Source organism: Malania oleifera, chromosome 3 (genome assembly GCF_029873635.1).
Source record: "Malania oleifera isolate guangnan ecotype guangnan chromosome 3, ASM2987363v1, whole genome shotgun sequence".
NCBI classification, from domain to species: Eukaryota; Viridiplantae; Streptophyta; class Magnoliopsida; order Santalales; family Ximeniaceae; genus Malania; species Malania oleifera.
The window spans coordinates 59,725,169-59,752,197 of NC_080419.1; the positions used below are offsets into that span (position 1 = coordinate 59,725,169).

Here is a 27,029-nt window from a genome sequence, read left to right on the forward strand (position 1 = left end):
TCTCTCTCTCTAAGATTTTCGGGCTGTGTTGTCGGAATCGACGATCCGACGTCGCTACGTGGATCAAGGAAGGAATCTCTACAAGTTCTACGGATTAGAATTTCATTTCGGAAATTTTCGAACTTTTCCCAAAAATCGAGGTAAGGGTCGGTTTTTTCTTTTGGTCCGGTAGATCTGTAGTATACGAGATTATACTGAAGTGTTGTTCTTTGAGTATTAGGTTTTGGGGTTTTTGTGCAGTTGTTTTGAGCTGTTTAGGTTTGGGTTTCGGAAAGCTAGGGCTTGAGTTCCGGGTCGTTTCGGACTCCGATTCACACGCAAGTAAGGGGATTATGTTAATACAGTGATTTATACAATATGAATTGATTGAAATTTTGAAATAACTCTTAGATATCGAGTTACGATGGCTTTAGGGTTTCCGGGCCTCGGCTTGGTAAACCGGCTTTATTTTCAAAACCAACTGGTCAAATTCAAATGTTATATTTTTAGAATATTGTACTTGTCATTCTGGACCTTTTCACCGGATGGAAATGCTGTTTTCGTTGTTTAAAACCCGTACTGTGATATTAATTGTTTATATTTACTTTCGGGTTGTTTTCGAATGTGGAAAACTGTGTGGCAAGTGTTGATGTTGTGGAATACTGGAACTGTTGTGAAAATGCAGGAAGTTTATTTGACAGCTACGAGCTGGATTTCACGTAATGATGTGTTTTGTGAAATGATTTCAAAAAAGTGTTTAAATTGCTTAAATTGCATGATATGCTTTAGGAACCCTGGGGACTGATAGTGTAGGCACGGATCCGTTTCCAGTGAGGGCACCATACTTTTGATCTATATGAACTCAGGCTGTATTGAGACAGTAGGGGTGGTCTTAGTGTGAGCTTGCCTCTTGATCGTGTACCCAGGTTGTATTGAGATAGTAGGGGCGGTCAACCCCGATTGTGGGGATTTATACATGGTATAGAGTTTGAGGGCGTGTCCTATCCTACATATCTGTACATTTATGAAATTGTTGTTATATACTATGGGGCTGTTCATATGATGAAAATGGGCTACGTATTTTACAGAAACGATGATTATATATGTTTATGTTTTTGTTAAACACTTAAAGCATGCTGGCCACACACTGTTATTAGCTTAATCGCCCCTTACTGAGGAGGTGTCTCACCCTATCATACAAACTGTCTTTTTATGTCCTTATCGAGGTTGAGATTAGCAAGGACTGGAGCAGGGTAGTGATCTGTTTTTGAGTGAGCATCTCCACGAGCTCGATCTTGTGGGTTATGTTAATATGTTATAGGTTTTTAGAACTTGTAAAATGTTGTAAGACTCGAGGATGCGTCGAGTATCATACAATATTGTATATGGATGTTGGAATAGCTGTATGTATCTATCAAGCAGTTAGAACTCTTGTAATAGTTTGATGGATGTTTATGTTTTCCACTGCGTATATATCTGTTGAGAAGGATATCAGGTACACAGACGTCACTACAGTAACACTCGGGCCATAAGTTGGGACTGGGGCGTTACAAGTTGCAGAAACTTTTTGACATGGTATCATAGCAAAGATGTAAGACCTAAAAGGCTAAGAGACGACAACGTAAAACTCTCTTTACACCATACCCTCCATCCTAGAACTGCAACTCGTGCCGGACGACAAGTCTGAGTCTTTGACAGCCAGTAGGATGCTATGCCCAGTTCAATTCAACCATCTTTGGGTTCTTTTTCCCCCTTCTTGTTCTTCTTCTCTTGAAAAAGAATAACCGTAGGCATCCTTAGAACTTGGTGATCTGCCACCTTTGAAAGATTGTTGTTGGGCACCACCTCACTCATCCTGCTAGTTCCCAGCTCCAATGCTACACGCTGACTTGTGAGGTTCGGTTAGGCATTTCTTGATCTGATTTATTTGGTGTGGTTCAATTCTCTTTGTAAGCCATGCCAGCATGTCAGATTTTCTTTTACATGTTACCAATTCGGTGGCTCAAGATTTGTGGTTTCTTGCTTAATGTTTGGGCTTGGCAAACCAGTTAGGGTACTCATAAGTCTATACTCTTTTGAATATTTGTAACGTCCCGACCCTCTACTCAGGCCCAGAGTGCTACTAAAACATAACATACACATTTCTCTGATACCATAAATATATATAACCCGCCCTAACAAGGGAAAACGGGTGTTCTATCCTAATCATCATATACATACACAGCGGAAAAATTTCTATTACATCAAATACTTACCAGAGTTTCTAACTGTTCCCAACTACATACCAAATCCATATCATAATATTACAAACCCCAAAAGCATAAAAACCGTTACCTGTCTCACCAGCTCTGACAATATCTAACAATTGTCTAACACCAGCCCGGCGGTACGCTAGACTCGATCCCTCGAAGGACCTGAAACATGATTTGTATGATAAGGTGAGACACCTCTCAGTAAGATGGATCATATTATTATCAATGTGTGACTAGCATGAGATTTCGTGTAAACATATTATTGATAACATTTAAATACATTTAACTGGCATTTTAAAACTGTATTGAACTGTATATCTGAAAATACATAATTTCTGAGTAATATATTGCTGGCTCAATATAGTTCATTCTATAGTAAATATGCCCATATATGCGTAGCGGATACAACCTGGATTGCTGAATTAGCGTCGTCACGTGTTCACATACTACTACGACATGCTTCCCCCCCATGACGGGTTGTGCGGCCTATAGGCTGGACCTAGCATATAGCCGGCCAACTATAGCTAAGTCAAACTAAGTAGTAAGTACGATTGTGCGTACCCTATACCTAGAATTATGCATCGGGAGGGTCACCCGAAATTTTGCATCGGATGGGGCCCCATAATTCTGCATCGGGGAGTACTACCCAGGACTCCAATCGACTATCCAATACCAACACTTTCTCTAAGACATGTGGTTGCACTATCTCCCAACATATAGCTACGGTACCGTGCTCATAACATAACATCATATTTATAGGGTTCTAAAATCATACATGGCAATTTACATCATAAAATAGAAATCATAATTCATTTTCATAAAACTGTATTAAACATAAACTGTTCGTAATTCCGTGGAATATCTGTAATATTTTACTAACATCGGCCCCTGGCCGTCAATCATAACTCGGCCCCCGACCGTCATATCTAATCTCGGCTCATATCCGTTACAATTCAGTATTACACAAAACCTGTTCATTCATGCCAATTAAGACTGTACTCATGCCACACAATTTTTCACCTGGTAAATCATAAATAAAATAACTTCTTGAGAAAATGCGTTGTGTTGAAAATAGGGGTATGAGTATCTCTGAATTGTTATTTTACTAAAATATAGATACGTAGTTAAGTACAAGAAAAACGAAGATAATCAACCCTACCGCCTTTGGTTTGTATTAAAACCCGCCTACGGTTTAGAACCCCAAATTTTCAATCGGTCAAAATGTTTAGAAAGTCCAGTACTTTAATCCAAAAATATAATATTCAAATTTAATCGGTTGGTTTCGAAAATAAAGTCTTTTAACCGAACCCTAGGCTCGAAAACCTAGGAAAAGCCATAACTATATATATGTATATATATAAACATATCCAATATTTCAATTGGTTAAAACTTGCAAAGTAACTGACATAATATAATCCCCTTACTTGATTCTTGAAAAATGACCCGAAACTCCCAAAAAACGAAATCGTAACTTTTGGAGCAGAGCTTGAAAACGAGATCCCACGAGCCGAGAGGAGGGAGAGAGAATCAAGGAGCACTTGTGAGTGATTCGAGCGACTTAGAGAGAGAGTGAGACATGAGAGAGAGAGAGAGAGAGAGAGAGAGAGAGAGGAAATGAGAGTTATATAATAAAATCATAACTTAGCCCTTAAGTAACTTAAAATATCTCCTCCAAGATATTTATATATAAATATCTAAAAATATCTCCTCCAAGATATTTATATATATATAAATATCTATAAATATTTTAAAATATCTCCTCCAAGATATTTATTATTATATTTATTTTTTTATTATTTTATTTTATTTTATTTTTTTCGGGTTACTACAATATTTGCTGGTTCTGTGAGTCTTTCTTATTTTTATTGAAAAAGAAGAGATTTTTTTAGAAGAAGAAATACAAGTGTACAACATGGAGCATAAGAAATCCTCCTTAAAAGATGCAATAACAGGGAAAAAAAATCAAAAGAAATCAAAACAGAACAGCCAGCCAGTCACGTAGGAAATCCAAAAAAGAAAAAACTTTGAAACATTTTTCTGCAAATGCCCAAGGAGCACAAACACTGAATCTTATCTGGAAGCAAAATCAAAGACATCCTCTTCCCTGTAAAAATACAAGCACTCTGCTCCAACCAAATCCCCCAAAAAACTACAAAAATCACACACTTCTACAATGCTAAATCATCTTTAACTCTTTCAAAACCTGAAAAAAAGATGACCAACAAATCCTCCACCATCTCCATGCACACCCAACCCTCGCCAAATATGCCAAAAAGATTATTCCACACCAGAAAAGGATCAATAAAGGAACAGACACGCAGATTCTGAATTTCTGAAAAAAAGAACATACATTGGAAGACTGCCTTGAAAGGCCTCCTACTCTGCAGCAGATTGCTGTTTCTGTGATTTTTTGTTGGCAATAGTTAGTATTTTTGGTATGTCAAGGGTTTTTTCATTGTTATTTAATTTTTTTCTAAGATGGAGTCTACGAATCAAAAGAACATAGTTGTTTTTTTTTTACCACTAATTACAACAGAGAAGTTGAATGGCAATAACTATTTGTAGCATTCTAGTTCGACTGTTCAAATTTCTTTGGTGGATATAGTTAAGTCTAAACATCTGACTCAATCAGGACCTAGTGATGGTAAGTGGAAGGTGATGTGGATCGAGGAGCATGCATTAATTATCTTGTTGCTATGGAATTTCATTGAATCAGACTTTTTTTTATCTAATGAAAAAATGTTGGTGTTATTTATTATTTTTGTGCCTTTTGTTCTGAGATCAAAACTCACTTTAACTTGCTTGCTTCAATTCATTTTAACATTACTATAGAATACTTCACACACAATTTGCTAGCTGGTAGTCTGGTACACATTAGAAATGATTCACATATTCTCTGTGCTCATACACCATGACAAAATGGAGTTACCACTAGGAAAAGATTAACATATTTTTGGAAATCAATGGTTCTCTGTTCTACTGAATAAATGTGCCTAAGGTGTTATGGAGTGGTGCCACTTTCTCCCTTTCAATAGAATGCCATAATCTCTCCTTAGAGGTAAAATACATATCTTATTTTATTTCCTCGTCCGTTGATCTCTCTGCCTCATACATTTGGTTACTTGTCCTTTGTTTATCAATTAACTCTTGGGTTGATAAATGGGATCTTCATGCTCTCAAATGTGTAAGTCTTGGGTATTCTTATTCTCAAATGGATAGTGCTATTGTCTTATGTTGGATCATTTCTTTGTGTTTGTTAACGTCATCTTCCTCATTCCATAGTACCATGAATTTTTGGGTCCCTGAGATCTCAATGATTCTTTTACATTGTATATTCTTGTTTTGCTTCCTGATTTGAGAATGTTGTATGTGCCTGCCCTAGTCTTCTTTATCCCCATTGAGTCCTTATGGTTGTCTCTGGATTGTCCCAATTTGTAGGAGTATGCATGGGTGAGACTCCTAATTCAATTTTTCTTTGTGGTTGTCTCAATCTTTTTATTGTTTTTCAGAAAGCTAGGGGCACATGTATCCGTCATCCCATGTCTAGCGTTGTGCTTTATGATTCCTTGCCACTTTCAAATTATTATTTTATTACCTTATTATCATCTATCTCTAGATCCGAGTCCGTGTTTGAAGCTTTGTCTGACTTTGGAAGGAGAACTGCAATGGTTGAAGGGAAGCATGCTTTGGAAGCTTGTGAAACTTCATCATGATATGTTTAAACCTATGTGATTCAGTTGATTGATTGAAGGCTGTACTAGTACAGTAGTACCTAAAGGCTACACTCAAGAGAATGGTTTGGACTATTTGTACACATTCTCAAACACTGCCAAACTCGCTTCAATACATTTGTTTTCATTAGCTGCCACATTTCATTGTTCCTTACACTAGTTGGATGTTAAGGATGCCATTTTACATGGTGATCTCTAGAAGGTTTCCATGGAGCAACCTGTGGTTGGTTGCTCAGGGGAAGTTAGGGTTGATATGCTGTCTATAAAGGTCTTTGTATGGTTTGATGCAATCTCATATAGCATGGTTTGGTTGGTTCAATGTGATAGTGATTGTTCTCCGAGATGAGAGAGATTTTTTGTATTCTATTGTCATACTTCTATTGGTAAGATTTTACTGATTGCTTATGTGGATGATATTATGATCACAAATGATGATAGATTGGTATACAACATTTTGAGCAGTTTCTGCAGACAGTTCCAAACAAAAGATTTCGGACCATTGAAATGTTTCTTGGGAATCGTGGAAGCCAAATTTTGTTTGGGGTTTCTTGAATTGTTGGATGAGACACGTTTGTTGGTCCTGATGGGGTTGAATTGTTGACTGACCCTGGACGTTATAGGAGACCTGTTAGGAAGTTTAATTATATTGCAACCACTTGCCAGGTATCTCGTTTGCAACTAGTATGGTGAGTTGCTTCCTGGATTCTCCACAAACCAGTGATATCTTGTTATTTGTATCTTGGCATATTTGAAAAGTGCACCTGAAAGATGCCTCTTGTATGAGGATGAAGTCATATGATTGTTCGAGGATATACAAATGTAGATTTGATTGATTACCCTTGCACAAAAGATCCACAGCTAGATACTGTGTTTGCTGGTGGCAACTTGTCTCTTGAAATAGTAAGTAGCAAATTGTTGCTGCACGGTCAAGTGCAGAATCTAAATATAAAGCCTATGGAGTTGGTGCGAGATAATGATGTAAGACAAGAAGCAAGACCTTGGGGAGATCCTTGCTGGAAAATAATTAAGAGTCGGGTCAAGGAATTGTTGGGTTAAGCTAGTAGTGTATTATGTGTTTAGTTTAATTAGTTGAGTATTATGTGCATTTTGGGGCTTATTTGTAGTATCTGTATATTCTAGGGGCATGCTTGTAATTTAATGTAGTGTTAGGGGTTTATATGTAATTTTATGTGAACTATAAATAGTGTGTGAAAGCCATGTTGTAGGCAGTTGATGAATTTGAATTGGAATTGAACATGAGTTCCTCTGTAGTATCTTCTCTCTCCTCCTTTTCCCTTTCTTTCTCTCTTCTATTTCTTCTAAATTCTCCCATGGTGATGTTGCCCCTGCTTTATTTGGTGTTAGAGCTGAATTTGAATTGGAATTGAACATGAGTTCCTCCATAGTATCTCCTCTCTCCTCCTTTCCCCTTTCTTTCTCTCTTCTATTTCTTCTAAATTCTCTCATGGTGATGTTGCCCCTGCTTTATTTGGTATCAGAGCCCAACTTCGATCTCCATTCTTTCATTTCAATCCCTTCTTCTTCTTCTTCTTCTTCTTCTTTCTTTTCTCTGTTCTGATTTCCTGTTCCGTCCCTAATCCTCTTCTTCTTCTTCGCACCATCTCTGGCGCTCCACATGCCCCATGTGCCAGTGACTGGGAGTGAGGTGCTGGACTCCCGGCTGCCAGAATCGTGGGAAATTATTTCTCACAACGAGAAATTTGTTTCTTCTCCATGATATTTTGATATGCAGCACGGTCTTTTGATCACGGGCACAACATAATGCAAGCAAGTGTTAAAAAAAAAAAAAGAGTCGTGTCCCCATATTTCAAACCCTAATTTGCTGGAATAAATTTTCTAGACCCCCACAAACATAAAAAATGGAACACTTTGAAACCCTTTCCCTTGAAATTTCATCACCATCCGACCAGATGTGAAGCCCCATGTGCCACCTGAAATTCTCCAGCCTTCGATCCCTTCAAAATCCATCCTTGCTGGAGTTGTTTTGACACAACACCTCTACCATTTGACTCACCACGCTTCAACCTACCACCCCCGAGAAAATCATCACCACAGCATCATCTCTGGTGCTCCACGCGCCCCATGTGCTGGTGACTGGGAATGAGGATTCTGCTGGACTCCCCACTGCCAGAATCACGATAAATTGGTTCTCACAATGAGAAATTTGTGTTTTCTCCATGATATTTTGTTATGCAGCATGGTATTTTGATCACAGACACAACATAATGCTGGCAAGTGTGATTATTTGACACAAAACACTAGAAATTGAAGAATTATTGTACCATCAGCACTTTGGAGCGCGGAGTTGTCACTGATAGCAATAACAAATCAGTTTGCATCGCTCCCTAATTTCTTGGAATAAATTTGCTAGATCACTGCAAACATAAAAAATGGAACATTTTGAAACCTTTTCCCCTGAAATTTCATCACCATCTGACCAGATGTGAAGCCCCATGTGCCAACTGAAATTCTCCAGCCGTCTATCCCTTCAAAATCCACCCTTGCTGGAGTTGTTTTGACACAACACCACTACCATTTGACTCACCACCCTTCAATCTACCACTCCTGAGAAAATCATCGCTGGAGCACCATCTCTGGTGCTCCACGCGCCCCATGTGCCGGTGACTTGGAATGAGGATTCTGCTGGATGTGCTGCCAGAATCGCAAAAATTTGGTTCTCACAATGAGAAATTTGTGTTTTCTCCATGATATTTTGATATGCAGCATGGTATTTTGATCACAGACGCAACATAATGCAAGCAAGTGTGATAATTTGACACGAAACACTAGAAATTGAAGAATTATTGTACCATCAACACTTTGGAGTGCGGAGTTGTCACTGCTGGCAATAACAAATCAGTTTGCATCGCTGTGTTTGTGCATTTTCTTTGTGAATTTGTTTCATTTCAGCATGACAATCAATGTCAATGGTGAATTGAAGAAGGTTCGTGAGAAATTAGGAGCCAAACTTGTGGGTTTGTATGATTAAATTGAGAATTGAAGGCAAAATGTGTTAAAGGGCTGTTTATGATATAAAGCTGCAGCATAAATTCAGCAACATGGTAACAAATTATAGGATAAAGGAATGCCATTTGCCAAACTTTGGGCACAACTCAACACCTTTCTCAAATGCAGAGAAAAGTTTTGCAAAATCATCATTTATGGAAGATGTCCAATGAATGTGGTTTCCATGAATGGGGTCACTCAAATGTTGCTTCATATAGCACCTCACCTAGACCCTTATGCAATATCTTCGGTTGATAACTCTACTATACATCTTTGTGAAAGATGTTGGGCTCCTATCCAAATGGGTGAATACTTGGCTAATGTTTGGTGTGATATCCTACCTATGAAGATTGGTCATGTACTCCTTTGTTCTCCTTGGTTGGATGATTTGGTTGTGATTCAAGGACATGAGAACGCATATGTATATGAAGATCATCTTGAAGTCCACACTACTAGTCAATTAAGACAAAAAAATCTATTGAAGTTACTCAACTTGAAGACACTAGCAGCAAGGCAATGAATGTGTTTGAAGACATCTAAAGTCTTTCAAACATTCCTATTGTTGAGTTTGTCATTCCTGATGTATTTATAGATGCGACCTCTGATTTCAAGTTTATGATACTGCCAGAGGATTGTGGTTTCTTCTCACTCAAGCGCTGGCTTTTGAAGAATCCAAGTTTGTTTCTTACTTTTGATCCTCCAGCATTTCAAAATTTGAGGCTGAGTTTTTTCTAACTGGTGGAAAGTTGATGTAGTACAAGAAGCGAGAACTTAGGAAGATCGTTGCTGGAAAATAAGTAAGAAGAGTTGGGTCAAGGAATTGATGGGTTAAGTTAGTAGTTTATTATGTGTTTAGTTTAATTTGTAGAGTATTATATGCATTTAGGGGCTTGTTTGTAGCATTTGTGTTTGCTAGGGGTATGTTTGTAATGTAATGTAGTTTTAGGGGTTTATATGTAATTTCCTGTGAAGAGGCTTTCTTATAAATAGTGCGTGAAAGCCATGTTATAGGCAGTTGGATTTGAATTGGAATTGAACATGAGTTCCTCCTCGGTGTCTCCTCTTTCCTTCCTTCCTCTCTTGCATTTCTTCTAAATTCTCCCATGGCTGCAGAACTTTGACACTGCCCCAGCATCAGATAATCAAGCTGCTGTTCATATGGCTTCAAATTCTCTACTCATATTCTTCTTCTCTTTTATAGAGCCGCCAACTTTTCACCATCACCATTGAAGAATCCTTTGCCTTCTATTTTTTCCAAGTTTGCCTCTCTTGACTCCCATATATTTTTTACTTTTAATTTTATCTTCATGTAGGTCTTTCATTGGATTATTATGGACATTGTAGTCTCGTGCTAAGGAATTGTACTTTGATTTCCTATAGCTCTTCTTGATGTAAAATAAATTGAGATCATAATTGCCAAATTGATATTTTATTTGTGAATCGAAAGCCAAATTTCATGAATCAAGTGTGGATAATAGAACTGTAAGATTAGATAGAAAATTTGAAAAGTCAATTCCATATGGTTTGTATATATGTACAAGTAGTAAAATAGTAAAATACATTGAAACATCAACAAATATGGATCAACCATGTTGATAATTCGAATGGCGCTTGCCATGAAACAAGTTTTGTAGGCCTAAATTGTACCATGATCTATTTAACTTGTACGTTATATAAAAGGGAGAACTGGCCATATAAACAAGATATACCATGATCTAACCATTTCTTCTATCAAGTGTCAAGCTAAGCTAGTTTCTATGAAAATAGCACATATGTGTTATGTGACTGAAAACTAAAGCAACAAGTCTTAGAGTTCTAGGTACATACATGCACGCACAAAAAAAAAAAAAAAAAAAAAAAAAAAAAAAAAAAAAGGAAGAAGAAGATATAAGGACTCACAAAAAAATTTTAAAAAATTGAACTTTCTGTGTATGATGTTAGTAAAAGTTCATGCTTATGCTTTCTTTAAAAAATATTAGGACTAGAATCAAGAAAACTTAATGAAAAAGTTGAACTCCCTGGTTTTTAAGGGAATGAATCAATAAAAAACAATAAATATTTGAACTTCATTTGGTGTTCAATGAAAAAATCATTTTTAATGCATATGTTTGCTCTAACAACTAAAACAAGAAGAAAAAGTAAATAAAAAACATAAAAAATATAAAAATAAAAAACTAGTAAAAATCAGACCTTTAAATTTGGAAAATGAAGAAGGCAAGTGCCAACCAAAACTGGACCCACCTAGTTGACTTCGGTTTTCTTCTCAAGAATGATTTCCTTCTTCAACTCTGGTTTTTCTTCGAATCGTGTCTAATGGCAGAAAAAAAAGGTGTAGAATATGATGGCCAACATACTTCTTTCTTCTCTTTTGGAGGACAGAACTCATGTATAAGGCAAATAGAAGGCCATGAAAAAGGAAAAAAAGTTAAAAAATCTGTGAGTCGGGTTTTAGAGGAGTTGGATCAGAATCTTATGATTTAGTGTGAATCGTTTGATTCATAGCCTTCTGTGATTCTGCCATGTGATTTGGGTCAATTTTTGCCTTTTCAATACAAATCGTACAGTTCAAAATCTTATGATTCTAATAACTATGATTGAGATGCATTTGAAGCTGCCTAGACACAAAAAATTAACTGGCTCATAAAATATTATATAATCTTGTATATATCAGATTGAACATGATGATGGAGAAGTTTAGCACCTTGGAAGCATAGGACCTAGAGCCAATTAATCTTGAGAAACTTGAGCCTGTTTAGTTGTGGAAAACAATTCTCATTTTCAGTTTTTAGTTTTCCAAAGCATTGTAAAAATTCGAGCTTATTTTTGAATTTTCTAAGTTTCATACTTAAAAGGTAGAAAATAATGGGTTTGTTTTGTTATGCAAAACATTTTTTTTATTTTTTATTTTTTATTTTTTATTTCTGCATTCCAAAATAATTACTATTTGGGTTTGTTTAGTTGTGCAAAACAATTTTTTATTTTTTATTTCTACATTTCAAAATAATTACAAAAAAATAAATTTGTTTTCAATAATTTAGAAATTATATAAGGTAGTGTTTGGGAGCATGGATTTTGATTTAGGTGGATATGAAAGAAACTCAATATAATTTTGTACTATGTTTTGTCTAAATCACCTAAATCCAAATTCAATATTCAAATTCCATGCTTTCAAATGCAAGGTGAGAAATCACAAATCATGAAAATAATAGAAAATATGTTTTCCAACTTTCCTACATAAATTTTAAATATTGGAAAATAAGGTGGCATTTTTTGTAATTATTTGAAAAACTAGAAATGGAAAATAAAAATAATTTCCAATAGAGCCAAAATTTTTTAGTGTTTTTATTTTTTATACAAATGTCGTACACGCGAAAAAATAGTTAAAATTTTTTTGTAATTATTTGGAAAATTAAAAATGGAAAATGAAAATGGTTTTCCACAATTAAACGGTCCTTTAGCTTCCTATTTCCTTTGATTGTCCATAAGTTGATTGGGAAGCCCCTTCCATTGAAAATTCATTTAATGACAATTTAAATGATGACATAATGAGTGGAGTTGATTCAACATGGTTAAGTGATTAGATTTTAGTCAAATTTAGTTGCTAAACTTCGACTAAGGATTAAAATTTTGCAATTGGAAGTTATTTAGTGTATAAAAAGACTTGATTGATGTTATTGGTCTCTTTAAATTCTTGCATGACATTATTTTCAAATTTTCTATTGTTTTTAGTTATTTTTATGTTCATATAAAATATATTGGATAATATAATTACAATGGTTGATGGCTTGAAAAAGTTGTAGAATTAATTTGACATACGAAAGAGAAGAGAGAAGATGTTATTATACTGTTCATTTGTACTAAAAAAAATAAATTATATTCTACTATATTATTTTTCCTATATATACATATATATATTTAAAATCCTGTCATGCATGTACATATCCATGCTTGATATTTTGCATTTCCATTTTGGAGTGAATTTCGACTTTTTTTTTTTTTGAAGATGATATCTGAATTATGTTTCTATATCTTTTATTTGCATTATTTGCCCTACATATTACTTGGAGTTGGGTTGGGGTATGGATGATGACAAAGTCTACTCGATATGTAAGCCAAGAGAAAAAAAAAAAAAAAACGTTCAGCATTCAAACAAAAGAAAAAAAAAAGAAGAGAAGGAAAAATGAAAAGAGGAAAAAGAAAAAGAAAAAGAACAGAGATGTGGTCAAGACTTAAAGGCTTACTTATTATTCACAGTACAAAAATAAAACAAAAATAGGAACTAAAAACAGCATGTTGAAGTGAGAACAAAGGAGGCGATTTAGTCTACATGACTTCTCTAAAATCTGATTGCTAGGAATAAGTGAAAAAACTTGCTTACAAGAGGCAAAAAATTATATATGCTTGGGTCACAAACCTTTCAATTCCAAAACCAGTTTAGCTTTTGTATGTTATTAAAACTTACATAGCCGTCGTCCAACCTCTAGTGGGACTGCTCCATTCGATAGATTTTATTCTTCCCAAAGGGTTATTTTCATTAGTATTTGATATTGCTTCTTTGATGCAATATTTGTCGTGTTATCCATTTTTCTTTTCTAATGTTGGTCTAAGTGCATTGTTATTTTGTATTTATGTCAATCTATGTTTAATGAGGCCTTATATTCTTTTATGATATTTGAGAATACATTGTTAAGGATTCCTTTGTGTGTCTGGTTTTGGCTCACTTGGTTCCTTTTCCAAAATCTATGTTGTCTATAATGATGATGATGATTATAATAAACAAAGAATCCTGTTCTTCTTGATTGAGTTTTATAATTGGAGGAAATTAGTGCATTGAAGAAGAAATTGGGATTTCAGAATTGGGTTATTTGATAGTATTTAGGCTTGAAGATTTGGATGCATATCCTTTCTCTATTGAATGCCAATATATGTTCTACTAGAACATTGAAGCTAGATGCTGCGCCTGCCTATATTTGGGCTTGGCGTTTGAATCCAGTTTACTTGTACAATTCTTTCTAATTTAAATTGAATAAATCTTATTATGCAAGTTGGGTAGTTTTGTTAATTTAATTATATTGACTTTGTAAACCCAAGTTGTAGATTGCAAGTTCTATTTCCTAAAAGGGCGATTTAGGTTTGAAGGAAAATGCCAGGGTAGCGTAGAAATAAAAATTAGTCATTTATTTTTTTTTTAGTTATTTATTTTAGGATTTTAGCACTATTATTCCACAATTGGTAATCCTAATCTTATTAGGAAAAAAGCTTATACATGCAGATGTACTACTTTATTTTTAGTTAGTGCAGAAAATTTTGTAGCAATCCCTTGGATGGGATCCCCTCTCCTTTTTTTTTTTTTTTTTCCGTTTTGCATCTCTCTAATCATGTATTATCAAATTGGTATTATAGCCAAACCGATCCAACTCACAAGATCCATATATGGCCCATGACTTAATTTGACCTAGGTTTTACCTTGAAGGTTCCAAGGCACACCAAAAAATATGAGTGACACTTTTTTAGGTGGCCTTCTTATCATGCAATATAGTTTCCAATGTAAATTAATTGCAAGTTTGAAAGGTTCACTAAGGGGGAATATCGAGGAAGTCATTGGACTATAGAGAAAAGCTTTATCTTTGGAAAATAAAGTGGACAACATGTGAACATGACTTTGATGTTGAAGAAGGCATATAAGGTGCGTATCGATGAAAGTGCTGTTGAGAACTTTGGTTCATCTGGAATTCATTCATTGTTAGATCGTTCATCCTTAACATCGACCCATTGATAGCAAGATCCTAGTCTAACTAAAGTAGACAAGAATGTGAATCTTGAAGTTGGGGGTTTTAAATGTGATCACAACCTTTCAGCTTTCGTCGATTGGGTGCACTAGAGTTTCTTTTGTTGTATGGTTAAGAGATAGAAATAGAATTTGGCAGACAAAGCACCAAAAAATTGTTATGCAAAGGACATGAAATGATTAACTACTTTGTTTTTATAAATTAAAAGGAGTGAGTTTGCATTTTTATTTTTATTTATTTTTGTGCGCAAGAGAGTATGTTTGTTGAATGGAACATTGCGAGTTTTTTTTACGGATGGCAACACAATCAGAATGTTTTTTGGAAAGATAATGTCATGATCTTCATGTGTTGGTATGGATGAACTTTCATTTCTTTTGCATTAGCCACTAGTTGCCTTTATACCATAGTAGATGCAAGTCAACTTGGCCTATGAGAGAGTATGAATTGAAGAAGATGATTGCAGACAAACTAAAAACCCTTTTGAGTAGTAAGTTTCGAAGATCTAGGAGAATTTGAGTGTTTTTTGGCCCCTTGTGGTGATCACCAGGCAAGGGAAGGGTGTTTAACTTGTAAGCAAAATATGGTACAAGAATTTCATAATATTCTCTTGGAAAGATTTATGCGAGTTGCTAGGGATTGAGAGTAGAGGAGCTTAGATAATGATTGTCAAGTTTGCAAGAGTTTCTTGTTATGACTTTGGGAACTTGGTATAGATTTTTGTGCCAAAAACTGAAGTCTTGCAAATGGTTACAATCTTAGCTCTGTGAGAATCCAAAAAAAAAAACTGTCATGCTGTCAGAATGTCAATGCTATCCACGATTTACCCTTGGATACAATTTCAGCATCCTTACCATCACCCTCATTAATCATCTTCTTCCTAAACTAGGGTGGCCAATGGCAAGTTTTATGTTTTTGAACTGGTAAGCTAAGCTGAAGGGTTGGGTGGTGGAGAGTCTCTTTTGGGCCTAACACATATAGGACTATCTTTATCCTACATTTCCTGACAATGGTTGGCAACTTGGTCCTAGATCTACTTGGGAAAGGCATAGATTTTTTTTAAAAAAAGAAAAAATAAAAAATGACTGGTTGTTGTGGAGAGGATTATGGTAGTAAGAGTTTAATCAGAGTGGATTTGAGCAAGATTAAAGGCTAGCAAGATGGGTTGTGGGGGTGAAAGAGAGGAAAAGCGTTTGGAGGAGGAATGTGAAGGAGTGAAAAAGAGACGTTTTTGGTAATTTCAATTGTATGATTTTGACTAGTTGGTCAACTGCTCAGTGGTTTTGCCTGTACCCAGTTGACCACTTAAGCAAGTTGGTTGAATGCTCTTTGCTAATGCTAAACCCAGTTGACCCCTTTTCTAGGAAGGTCGGTTTTCCTGCTTGTTGACTGAAAACTGGTAAAAAGCTCAATTTTGAAAGGTATTATAGGTAAGATAAAATATCAAACGCAGAAAAATAGAATAAATCCCAAACGCTATTCAATATTCAACATCTAGCCCATGATGAAATGCATTATTATACAAGCAAATGCAATCATTCAAGCAGACACATAGCAAGTTCCCTCAATGCCAAACTAAGGGGCTTTTTAAACATATTTGCAAATTGATTTTTAGTTTTTACAAATTCAAGTTCAATACTTCAATGTCTTCTTTTTGCACAAGATCCCAACTGAAGTTATTTCTTATTTAAATAAGTTTGTTCCCCATGTGTTTGAATGGGATTTTTAGTTAAATTGATTGCACTTTTTAATTATCAAATCTTATGGAAATATATTTAAAATTTCACATAAAATTTTGGAGTGTTTGTTTCATCCAATCCAAATAGTTTTCCAAATATTTTGTGATACGTTACTACCAGCCACAATATAATTGACTTTTGTCATGAAAACAGCAACAAAGTTATATTTTTTGCTAAATCATGCTACAAGTGACCTAGGAAACCATGAGTTTGATTTGTGCTTTTATCTTCAGCTTTACTATGAGGAAAGTTGACATTTGAGTTTCTTAAAAGATTAAATAATTTGCCTTTTGGGTACCATAATCCTATGTTTTATGTAGGAATAAGATATCTAAATATTCTTTTAACAACATTTAAATGAGATTCTTTAGAATTAGTGATGCAGGCCATATCACTCACAAAAGAAAGATAATGTCAAAACCAGTGGGGTTTTGATGAAAGAAAAGATAACCTGAGATGTCACTCAACTGGGGTGATGGTTGCCACTCAACGTCACTAATCGTGGATGCCACTCAACGTCACTAATTGTGGATGCCACTCAATGCGACCAAGCCATACACTTGATTTGATTTGGAGGAAAATAATCACTCCAAGCAAGAATACTTGCAAAAATGGATTTCTGGAACAAAGTCACTTGATTTGTATTTATGCAGAATGTGACTCTTAGACTTCACATAATAAAAGCCAGTTTGACCCAAAGACTAAAACAAGTCTCTAGATAGCCTATACATAATTCCAAGACACTAGTTACTAGAAAACAACTGAAATACCAGCAATAAACATTAAATGACTCAAAAGAAATTCAAACGACATTAATGGAATATTCTCTTGTTGATTTTATTTATGGCTATGAAGGTTTCTGCTATGCTCCTGTATCATTCTCCCCTTGGTAGAAAAGAATTCAGCTTAGTGCTTGAAGTCAAATCTTCCCAGAGCGCTTCATCCAACTCTGTGAGCTCGTGATCTGAAATCCAAGCATCTTATGAACTTGGTTTTCTGTTGGAATGAACAAAGTATTGAATATATGTTCCATGCCTAGTTGTAATACTTCTCACATCCAATACATCTGTTGTTTCCTGAGTAGAACTTGTGATTTTTGCTGCAAAGTCATGCTGCTTCATTGCAACTCTATCTGCAACACCAGAGAAAGGATATAAATCACTCACATTAAATACAGGACTGATTGATAAGCCATCCGGCAGCTCCGAACTGTATGCATTTGGCCCAAGCTTCTTAAGTATCCGGCAAGGTCCAAACTTCATTTGCTTGAGCTCGTTAGATGTGCCTGCATGGTATCTCTCTTTTTGAAGATAAACCATGATGAAATCATCCTCTTCAAACTCTATATTTCCTTCTATATAAAGTTGTGAAGCTTGTTTCAAGTGCTCACGAACCTTTTCATGAACTGTTTTGATGTGGGCAGCGAATTCCTTCACATCCATGCTAACTCGGGACTCATTTGCCCATGGTACAAGGTTCCAAAATGTGGTGAGGCTTCATGCCATAAACCACTTCAAATGGAGTTTTCTTTGTTGACTGGTGGAGAGAGCTATCACAGGAAAATTCAGCTTGGGAAAAAACAAACTCCCATCTCTTTGGATTCTCACCAACCAAGGTTCAAAGCAAATTTTCAAGAGATCGGTTTACCACATTAGTTTGGCCATTTTTTTGGAGATGATAAGCACTACAGAATTGCAATTTAGTACCCAAGCCCCAAGGGCTTCCAAAGAGTCTTCCAAAAGTGACTTATAAACGGTATATAACAGCCTGAAGCAATAGGCCTTGGAACCCTGTGCAAGCGGATTACTTCTTTAAAGAATAAAGCAGTGACATGAGAAGCATCCATAGAATTCTACATGGTATAAAGAGAACCATTTTAGAGAATCTATCAACAACTAAGATACAATCATGCCTATTCTGTGTTTCTGGCAAGCTAAGAACAAAGTCCATTGATGGATTCTCCTAAGGAGCATTAGGGATTGGAAGGGACTGGTACAAACCAGAGCTTTGCAGTCCTCTTTTTGCCTTTTGACAAACAAAACACCTTTGTACAAAGTGAGCAACATCATGCTTCAATGCCTGCCACAAGCACCTCTCTTTGACAAGTGCTTAAGTCTTGTCTTGCCCCAAGTGGACTTTTTTGATTACTCAACTCTTGCATCACTTTGGAGAAGAAAGGATCAGCTTCACAGTGCTTTGGTAAAATATTAAATCCAACAACTTCATAAGAAATTGTTGTCAATAAATTGTACCTTCGACTTAAGGTATCAACAACCTTATTAGATGACCATGCTTTTATGATTTAGGACAGAAACTGAATTTCTCCAAGTAAGCAACTCATCCTGCATGTCGAGAATTAAGCTTATTTTGTGCTTTGAGAAACCACAAGACTTCATGATCTGAATATAGAATAAATTCATCTCCAATGAGGTAACCTTCTCAATGCCTCAGAGCTTGGACTACTGCGTACAACTCTTTATCATAAGTTGAATATTTTAACCTGGCATTGTTGAGTTTCTCGATGAAATAGGCAATTGGTCTCCCTCCCTGCATAAGAACAGCACCTATGCCCACATTAGAAGCATCACACTCCATTTGGAAAGTGTTAAAAAAATCAGGTAAGGCTAGGTCATGTGCTTCCACTACCTTGAACTTTACTAGCTGAAAACTTTCGTTTGCTTCATTAGTCCATCTAAATTCTTTGCTCTTTAAAACAATCATTATAGGAGCAATGAGCATGCTGAAATTTTTTATGAACCAACAATAAAATAAAGCTAAGCCATGAAAGTTTTGAATGTTAGTGAAGCTCTTAGGTTTAGGCTAATCTGGAATAGCCTTCACCTTTCCTCATCCATATGCAAGCCTCCTGCACTTATAACATATCCTAAAAGCACAACTTTATCAGTTATAAAACAACATTTTTTAAGGTTGACATATAGCTGATTGTTATGGTGGACCTTAAACACATTGGCTAGGTGTTCAAGATGCTGAATTTTATCTTGACTATACACCAAAATATTATCAACATAGATGACAACATATTTGCCCATAAACTCCTTCAAAACATAAGTCATTAACCTCATTAAAGTACTAGGAGTGTTGGACAATCCAAATGGCATAACAAGCCACTCCATTCTTGATAAAATAATAAGTGTTCTTCCTCCATGTTGAGCATTGAAATCAAGTTGCAATGGTCTACCAAGAAGTAGATAACTTGCATCCATGGGAAGAACATCAATGAAAATTTTATCTTCATACTTTCCCAATGGAGAATTTGACTTTGCACCTTTGAGTTACTAGAATTTCTCCTCCATTCTTGAACCATGACACCTTGTAAGGTATAGGATGCCGAACACATGCAAGCCTCAACTTTCCACCATAACCTTTGAAACCATATTTTCTATTCTACCTGAACCAATCATTAGAACACACTTCTTCCCATGAGGCAGGCAATAGGTTGTGAAGATATTGTTTCAAAACCCTTGAACATCCTTTTGAACAGCCATAACAACACATTGGATAACCAAGCTTTCAGCACCAAAATCTGGCCCACAATTTTCGTCTTCAATTTTGTCTCTTGGTTACTCATCATAGATTGGCATTTTCACTTCTTCTTGCTCCTGTACAAGATTAATTTCAGCCTTGTTAGGAAATTCATAGGAATGATGACGAGCTTCACCAGATTTGGAACACTTCGCATTTGAAGACTGGGCAGCTTTGCTTTGCTCTTTGTTTCCTCTCCCTATGCATAGGTTTGGATGCTCTGATGTTGTTCCTTTCTTTCCTTGAGTCACTAACTTCTCCTTTCTAGACTTAGAGCTTTCTCCTATAAAAAACCCAATTTTGTTCTTCTCTTCAACCTTGAGTGCCAATTGATATGCCTCTTCTAGAGATTGAAAGGATTGCATCAACAATTCAGACTTTAGATAAAAATGCATCCCACTTGTGTATTTTGCCACAAGTTGATAATCACTTTCATGCAAAATTATATGACTCGTTAGCTTATAAAATTGCTTAGTATAATCAGCAACTCATTGATCACTATGTTGGCGTAAGTGATGAAACTTGCTCTACAGAATTTGAGGATAATCCAAAGGGAGAAACTTCTCATCTAGCTTCAACTTCATTTCGGCCTTTGTATTGATCCTTGGAACTCGTCTTTTGTTCCTGCGTCAATGATCGTATTGCCACCAAAATAAGGAATAACCCTTCACTTTTGTTTCCATATATTGAACCTTTTGCACATTAGTAAGATTTATCCAGGCAAAAAATACTTCAAAATAGGCAAACCGGTCACAATACCCATTAGGATCAAGCTTGCCTTCAAAAATGGCACATTAACTTGAGTGCTTTTGTCTATTCCATCGAGAGTCATCAACAATTGATCCTTGAGCCAAACGATCACTAACTACTGGTTCTCTCTTTGCAGCCGAACTAGAAGAATTCGTCTCACCATCTCCTTCTTCACTTGCACTAACAGAACGGCTCTTGTGACTTCTAAAAGGAGAATTTGGAACTCTTTGAAGAAGATTTGTTGCATAACCTTATGAGAATGCCATAATTCACCCATTTGAGCTTGCAATTTAACTTCCTTAACATTTCATTTTCGCTTGGGAGCATCAAGTACAGTTCAATTAGAGAAATTGAACCAGTATTAATACAACAGAGTGAAACCTGCTCCAATACCAATTTGATGCAAGTCAAAAACACACACAAGAAAGATAATGTCAAAATAAGTTTGGTTTTGACGAAGGAAATGATAATCTAGGATGTCACACAACTGAGGGTGACAGATGCTACTCAATGTCACTAATTGCAGATGCCACTCAACACAACCAAGCCACACACTTGATTTGATTAGGAGGAAAATAATCACTCTAAGCAAGAATACTTGAAAAAATGGATTTTTGGAACAAAGTACTACTAGATTCATTTGCTTGATTTGTATTTATACAAAATGTGACTCTTAGACTTCACATAATAACAACTAGTTTGACCCAAGACTAGAACAAGTCTCTAGTTTGCCTATAGATATTTCTAAGACACTAGTTGCTATAAAGCAACAAAATGCCAGCAATAAACAAACACTAAATATGAAATTTGGTCTACTAGGAGACAAGTAAATAAGACTACTAATCTTGTTTTATTTCTTACAATTAACCTAGATTCGTGTTTGTACTTGTTACCCATTTAGTTCTAATTACCTAGTGATCATTAGGTCTTCTAGCTAAGGTTAACCTTATTTCTTTTAAATTGATTTAGTCGTTTTTTTTGGTTGCATAGCCATTACTCAATTTTTTTTGATAAATTGTGTCATCAATATTCTTTTTCAATTTGAGATAGATGACTGTCATTGTGCATATTTTGTAGACTTTTTCAAATTTTGATGCTAAAAAGTGAATGATCAATTATTTGCTCTTTGGGATGATTATTAACAAATTTCCTAGCATTTGATAGGTTATTAATTATTGTATTCTCATTTGTTGGTTTACTACCTTTAATAATGATCCCCTTTGTTCAAATTTTTGAATTTTCCTTCAACTTTATCATAGTATTGGTTAAAAGTTATTGTTTGGTATGGGAGTCTGATTAATCATTTGTATAGATTCTTCAACAACTAAGATTCTTATCTTATGAACTCCACATGCCCAACTAATTGATGAATATCCTTAAAAAATGCGTTCATATAATTTTGCATCAAAATTTCACACATTATCTTTAGTATTCAAGATATAGCATGGTATTGTTATTTATTGTCACTACCTCCCTGTGTTAGGATTGAGTAATTCGCGCGCTTGTGCCATGCACTAAGTCATGTGCTAGCCACACAAACTAGGCCATGCACTAAGCCATGTAGTAGTCACACAAATTAGGCCATGCACTAAGCCATGTAGTAACTACACACTAGGCCATGCACTGAGCCATATGATGGGCTACGAGGTACATGTTCTGAGCTACAGGGTAACCATGTGCTAGGTCATGCATTAACCACGTGTGGCCTTGGTTATGTCGATGGCCAGCATGTGCATGGCCAGTAGGCAGCGGTATGTATGCACTAGGCCATACGGTAACCATGTGTTAGGCCATGCATTAATCATGAAAATTCAACCTCTATTTTACAAAATTAGTGTTTTATCCAATAGGCGTCTTGGTTGTGTCACTGCATGTCAACACATGTCACTGAATAGCCACACATGACCAACGATAACAAATTCGAATCTCAAAATTGCCCACACCACACCACACCCACGCAAGGCCACGCGTGGTTTAGTGTCACTGTGTACTATGCCCAACGATGACAATTCGAATGTCAACATTGCACATAACATGCCAATGCATGCCAAAGCATGTCACCGCATGGCCCAATGATGACAAATTCGAATCTCAACAATGCCCACACCACACCCATGTGTCACGAGTTAAACTTGTTCAAGGCATTATGCTTGCCTGTGACTGCTTGTCTCGTGTGCTAGCGATGGGTTTCCATCATGTAAATATTAGTGTAGGGTTATTTTCTACTAGTAGTTTCTTTGTATGTCAAATAAGGTAGTATGACTTTTCGGTCACTTTGATGTTTCCTAGTGTTAGGATGATATTTACATAAGAACCTCTTTACGGGAGAGTGAGTGTTCATTAGTCTTGTAAAACTCACTAGCTATTGTCAACGTGTTTAGCCTACTTGCCTCCCTCACTAAACACACAAATGTCAACAGAGGTGTTGTTAATGGATTGCATTGCTTCAATGTTTACTGCTTGCTTGCCACTGCTTTTATGATTGCTTACTGTTTCCGCTGTCATTTGATTGAATGCTAACGAAATGTTTCGTGGGTGAATGTTGGTAAATGATAGGCTGGCTAGTTAAGCAAGAGTTCTTTAGCTAGTGCTGCATGGCCCTTTCACAAAGGTGTGAAAGTAGTTGGCCCATGACACCTGGTATTAGAGCAAAGGTTTAGTTGCTATGGGAATTCAACTACCCTTGTTGTGGGATTTGAAAAGCTTTGGTAAGTGACCATGACACCAAACAGTGCCGAGAGGATCAGCGTGTTGGAAGCACAGGCTGAGGAAACAGCCAACACTGTGGCTGCGGAGGTGGCCTAACTGAGGGAACTTGTTGATGAAGTGATGGGATCACAAAAGCATCAAGCAAGTTTGATAGGCGACATGTCAGAGGACTTTCGATATACAGTGGAAACTTTGTAATCGCGGATGGTTGATTTGGATGCCAAGATGAATATGATTGTTCTTACTTTGGGGAACTCCAACACTCCGAGAGTTAGCAAGACCAAGGTACCAAGCAAGACGTATGGGGGTGCCTGTGATGCCAAGGACTTAGAGAACTTCTTGTTTGATGTGGAGCAGTACTTTCGCTCTGTAAGGATGGCCTCAGAACAGGTGAAGGTGGATACTACGACCATGTACTTGGTTGGTGACTTCAAACTATGGTGGCGTACCAAGTATAATGAAATTGAAAATGGAAGCTGTGTAGTGGAGAGTTGGGCAGACTTGAAGAGAGAGCTTAAGACCCAATTCTTTCTTGAGAACATTGAGTATAATGCCTGGAGAAAGTTGAGAGACTTTAAGCATATTGGGTCAATTAGGGAATACGTGAAACAATTTTCTGCTTTAATGTTGGATATCCGGGACATGTCGGAGAAGGACAAGCTGTTCTATTTTTAGAGGGGATGAAATCATGGGCAAGAACTGAACTTTATAGGCAAAGAGTTCAAGACTTGTCTACTGCACAAGCTGCTGCAGAACGCTTGACTGATTACGCTGGTGATAATACTGCTTCATCCAAAGGGTTTGGCAGAGAGAGAAATAGTAGAAAGTCTTTCAAGAAAGGCAAACCCAAGAGTGGGGGAGCCAACTATAAAGCATCAACTTCGAAGGAAGCTTAGTCATCTCGAGGGTTCAACACACCCAATGGAAAGGGGAAGAGTAAAATTTTGTGCTACTTGTGGAGGACCTCATAGAGCGAGTTAGTATTTTATGGAAGGTTTTCTATCCTACAAAAGTTCATAAGGAATCTTTTTAATTAGATGTCCTAGTGGGACTTTATAATGTGAAAGATGTATTACCCACTTTGGCCGAAAAATATTTAAGTAAATCATATTTATTAAGCATTGTCTTAGCCATTTCTTGAAGCTTTTTATTTCTTCCTTATAAAACTATTTTTTTAAAGGTGTTTTAGGTGCCAGAAGATTATAATGAAAAGCATTTTCATTGCAAAAAATCTCAAATTTATAATTATCAAAATTCTCCACACCACTTCTTACTTGAGTTGTTCTATATTTTCTTTCATCTTGAACGAAATTGCAAAACTTTTTAAAATCATTCAAAGTGTCATCTTAGCAATACCCAAGTAAATCCAATATGATCATTAATGATTAAGGTATAAGACTTACCACCCTTACGGACAATGAAGAGGGTCCAAACAAATCCATATGCAGAAAATGTCAAGGATGTATAAATTCAAAACAAGTTTTGAGTTGTTTACCTTTTGATATGGATTTCAAATTTTAACTTTTTCAAAATTTAATTTTGGAATGCCATTTACCAACTCATTATTAAAATACTTGGAATAGTATGCATGCTATGATGGCATAATCTATGATGCGACAACTAAGATTCATCGTTGATGGATAACCTTCTAACATTTTGATATATCATTTCATTCAAATTAGAGACAAATGTTTTCTTCTCTTTTAGCCACAAAAATTGTATGGCCATCTTCTTTGTTTACAATTTTAAAAATTTCATTTGTTTAAAAATCGAAAGGCACCCTTAGCACAAAGTTGACTAATGCTAAGTTAAATTTTAGGCCATTAACTAAAACAATCTTCAATCACTAGAGAAAAATTGTCAGCATTATGTTGCTACAATGGTTCCCTTGTTATTTTTATGAGAGTGAAGAACTAGGTGAAGCCTCTTGTGAGCATCTACCATCCGAAATCCGCTTGCTTGAATTGAGCTTTAACTTTGAGCATACTTACAAGACATGGTCGTGCAAAAACTTTTTGTACTCAAACTTCTTCCAAGTCCAAAGGTGTTAGTGGTGTTTTGGCTTGTGGTTCAAACCTTTTTAGTGTAAGCTTTGTTTAATTGGTTTTCTCCTTTTGGTATCCAAAATTTTTCAACACTAGTATACTTATTTCTTTTTTAATTGAACAAGTGAAAGATAATGACCATTTCTTCAATAATAATTGCATTTTATTAAAGGATTAGTCAATCGAGTGGCTTTAACAAAGTGGTATTTATAAATTTATTGTTTTTGAGCATGATTATATCCAAGCTAGCTTTGTCAATAACACCCCTTTGCTAGCTAAAATCTGGTCTAAGTTCTCTTTGGAAGAGTAAGGCCCTTAATTTTCTTTTCTAAATTTTCATCTCATTATTTTTTATTCCAAACCATCATTTTCCATTTTCAAAAGATCATTTTTATTTGACACTAATTTTTTTGCTTCCTCATAGTTTGTTATATTTCAAGCTTATACTTTCAAGATATTTAAAAAACTCTCTAGAGGGTTTTTTTATTGAGGCTAGGAATTATTTACCCTCTTTTTATCCTTGATAGCCATGAGACTAAAAGTTGCAAGCTTTTTGTTTTGAGTCAGAATTGCTGTCTTGATCCTCCTTTATTGCACGAAGAAATTTCTTCTTATGTATTCTCTTCTCCTTCTTGAGAGTTGGGCAATCAATTCGAATGTGCTCATTCTTATTACATTCAATAGCACATGACATGATCCTTCTTGCATGTCTCTACGAATTTGATTGTGTGTGCATTGGCTTAACCAAGTGAGACTTGGTGCCATCACAATGTAGACCTAGTGACATCAGCCACTACAATGCTCTTTTGTAGAGGTATTGGGTTCAAATTGGATATTAGCACGCAAGCAATGCACTCTTTTTTGTTTTTGTTTTTTTTTTTGTTTTTTCTTGCAAAGGGCTGAGTTGACCCTCTATTGATCTTGGTTCAATTTGATTCTTGCTAGTTTAGAATGGATTCGACTTCGATTTGTGTCATTTTCAATTCTAAGATGATAACTTGTTTTTTTTCAATTGGACGCAGTTGGTCCTACTAGTTTGGTTCGGATTATAAAACCATTGTTTCTAGTTGTTTTAGTATTATTTTTCTACGTCTACATTTTGGATATATTATTTACTAGTTTACTAACATTTTAATTCACACATTAGTCTTGTGCAATGTATATTACCACTAGAAATTTTTTGACCACCAACTTTAATATTTTTCTCATTGCCCCCTCTCCCCCCGCCCCCTAAAATGACTAAGATTACGTTACAAATATTCTATCTTTTGTCTAGCTATCTAAGGCCTTTAGATTCTAAAGCTTGAATCTAAAATCTCAACTTAGATTTTGCTCCAACTCTAGAACCTATTTTTTGGATATGCCTAGTAGGCTCATTTACGAAGTATAAAAACAAGGACTGAAGGCAAATCTTTAATATACACCTATTGTGATTGAAAATTTCTTGAACTCTCCCTTTATAGTCTTA

The 27,029-nt window shown here is 35.8% G+C and overlaps 1 protein-coding gene and 1 long non-coding RNA gene across 7 annotated transcripts in view; one reads left to right on the forward strand and one right to left on the reverse strand.

Annotated features, from left to right (window-relative positions):
- The window catches only part of LOC131152027 (histone-lysine N-methyltransferase ATX2), a 125,964-nt gene that overhangs the window by 92,290 nt on the left and 6,645 nt on the right, over window positions 1-27,029 (forward strand). The window lies entirely within an intron of this gene.
- LOC131152029 (uncharacterized) lies at window positions 1,388-3,840 on the reverse strand. Its single transcript, XR_009135823.1, has 2 exons — window positions 3,656-3,840; window positions 1,388-2,393 (listed from the first exon to the last, which is right to left on the reverse strand). It is a non-coding gene; the product is annotated as an uncharacterized LOC131152029 (long non-coding RNA).